General features: G+C 49.8%; 1 long non-coding RNA gene across 1 annotated transcript; it reads right to left on the bottom strand.

Moving 5' to 3' along the window:
• Positions 1-640: 640 nt before the first annotated feature.
• On the bottom strand, positions 641-2906 carry LOC125488054. Its single transcript, XR_007266201.1, has 4 exons — positions 2797-2906; positions 2166-2178; positions 1766-1814; positions 641-1373 (listed from the first exon to the last, which is right to left on the bottom strand). It is a non-coding gene; the product is annotated as an uncharacterized LOC125488054 (long non-coding RNA).
• Between the last annotated feature and the right edge of the window lie 30 nt (positions 2907-2936).

Here is a 2936-nt window from a genome sequence, read left to right as displayed (position 1 = left end):
GAAGAAGGGTCCAGGCCTGAAACGTCAGCCTTCCTGCTCCTCTGATGCTGCTTGGCCTGCTGTGTTCATCCAGCTCTACACCTTGTTATCTCAGATTCTCCAACATCAGCAGTTCCTACTATCAGGGTAATGAAACGTCTGTGAACCAGCCACAGCATTAACGCTTATCACAGAAACTATCAGACCTCTGCAGGAGAGCACGCTATTTGTTTTTTGGCTTTGCAGTCTATAAAAAGACATCCTGAATGCTGAAAGAAAGAAGCCAGTTTATTCCCCTCAGCGGTTACAGCGACACGTAAGCAGGAAGACGGAGAATTTAGAAGCGTGTTGCAGCAAGTCTGTACAGGTGAACCCTGCGAACAGAACTGCCCTTCCTGAGGTTTTCCCTCAGCCCATCACACCCAAAAAGAGGGTGTGGGCCTGTACGGGCTGGAGAGCGGGTCGACAGTCTATAATTTATCCGCAGTTCGAATCGATTAGCTTGGAACAGAATTGTGATTCGTGACCAGTACCAGGGGCCATCGTTCTGGCTCGGAAAAGCAGGTAAAATGTGCGTACTGTACGCACAAAGAGAGAGATAGGGAACTGACAGATGCTGCTATACTTTCAGACCATCCCAATGATGCAGACCACAGCAGTGTGGAGCACAAATTATTTTTATTCACGGTGCTGAAGGACAGGTTTTAAAAAAATACATTACAAAACTGAAAAACAAAAAGCATGTGGAAAGGTGCAGCTGCACAGCTTCAAATCACCGTTACAATAAATATTTAAAACAGCAAAGGGGTCAGAGCTACACACCAGAATCAAATATTATACACCGTCCCCCCATCAAACACTCCCAGGGCAGGGACAGCACGGGGTTAGATACAGAGTAAAGCTCCCTCTACACTGTCCCCCATCAAACACTCCCAGGACAGGGACAGCACGGGGTTAGATAGGGAGGAAAAGCTACCTCTTACTCTTTTAAAATGCCAGGAAAGCTCCCTCTACACAGTTATCTGGGCAGGTGCGGAATGGAGTTACAAAACAGGGACAAGCTGTATCCAAACTGATGGTTAATATTCACAAAGCCACATTTTGTACAGTTAATTAAAAAATCATCAAGTCTGAAAAGACTGTGCGTGAGAAGAAAGATGATTTTGTTTTTCCACGATAAGACCTCAATCCCACCAGTTTCCCGTCGAGTTCGGATTCTCAGGGAAATGCTGGGTTAACGAGGGACCCCTCCTCCACGGGGCCGGAGGGAATGAGGGAGTGGGGGAGGGAGGGTGAGGGTGGGGGGGGAAGGGGGCTGGTTATGTGTCCCAGCGTGGGTCTTGCTTTGATGGAGTGGGTTAGACGACAAATGAAGATTTCTGTTTGAAGTCATTCTGAGGGAGAGGGAGGGAGGGAGAGAGAGACCGAGAGGAAGGTTAAAGAAATTAAACTGAATGTTGTTTGTCACGTCCCTACACGCACTCAACCGGATTCCTCACACCCTCCTCCTCAAAACCTACACCCCTCCCTCAGCCCCAACACCCTCCTCCTCAAAACCTACCTCCCCTCAGCCCCGATGCCCTCACCTCAAAACCTACTCCCCTTAGCCCTGATAACTCCACCTCAAAATTTACTCCCTCAGACATGACGCTACCTCGTCAAAACCTACCCCCAACCGCACCCCCCACCCCTCCTCCCCAGGGTAAAACTGTTCCAGTCACCAATCTCTGTGACCCTCTATCCCCCTCTAACTTCGCGACTCCCACCACATTACAGGCCAACTCACATCATCCACTTCATCAGCTGGTGGCTGACTGTAGATCACCTTTTGTTTCCTGTGTGGAGAGAGAGAGAGAGAAAGGGAGTGTGTTACTAACATCGGAGAGAGAGACTGACTATCACTGGGAGAGAGGTTACAGAGATAGGGAGGGGGTGTAGGGGCTGGAGGAGGTTACAGAGATAGGGAGGGGTGTAGGGGCTGGAGGAGGTGACAGAGATAGGGAGGGGTGTAGGGGCTGGAGGGGGTTACAGAGATAGGGAGGGGTGTAGGGGCAGGAGGGGGTTACATAGATAGGGAGGGGAGGAGAGAAATGTTTGCACTATATTTGAACAGGATACTTGAGATCCTTTGATACAGTCCTGCCCTTAGTATTAACCATCAACACGACGATGAATATCAGACTTACGTTGGCCGTTTTTCTGTGAGAACGGAAGAGAGAGAGAGAGAGAGAGCATCTGATTAGACATTGTTACCAAAGTAATTTCAATATTTATCACCCATTGCGTTATACCTTGTCCCATTTACACAGGAAGATCCCAGCTAGCATTCCCTTCACTCAAATGCCAGGCTATGCCCATCTCCAATAAGAGACAATCTAACCACCGCCCCTTGACATTCAATGGTGTTACCATCACTGAATCCCCCCACTATCAATATCCTGGGGGTTACCATTGACCAGAAACTCAACTGGACCCACCACATCAACACAGCGGCTACAAGAGCAGGTCAGAGGCTGGGAATCCTGCAGCGAGTAACTCCCCTCCTGACTCCCCAAAGCCTGTCCCACCATCTACAAGGCACAAGTCAGGAGTGTGATGGGATACTCCCCACTTGCCCCTGGATGGGGGCAGCCCCAACAACACTCAAGAAGCTTGACACCATCCAGGACAAAGCAGCCCCCCCTCAATTGGCACCACACCAATCTTTGAAGGGCTGTGTCATGGGTGACCATTGCAAAGTCTTGCCAACGTTTCCAACATGCCACCCATCAGGCATGGGCTACTCGGGACGACAGAAGGGCTTAAGGTCACACTCACGTCCGATGTATCCCTTACGGTACGCAAACCACAGGCCGATCCCAATGAAAGCCACGATGAGCAGCGCAATGATAACACCAGCCACTATACCACCAACATTTCTGTCATCTACAGAGAGAGAGGGGAGGTGAGGGGAGAGA

This window comes from Rhincodon typus, chromosome 48 (genome assembly GCF_021869965.1).
Source record: "Rhincodon typus isolate 14 chromosome 48, sRhiTyp1.1, whole genome shotgun sequence".
NCBI classification, from domain to species: domain Eukaryota; kingdom Metazoa; phylum Chordata; class Chondrichthyes; order Orectolobiformes; family Rhincodontidae; genus Rhincodon; species Rhincodon typus.
The sequence above is the reverse complement of the archived record's forward strand: the minus strand, read 5'-3'. Positions and strand labels throughout refer to the sequence as shown.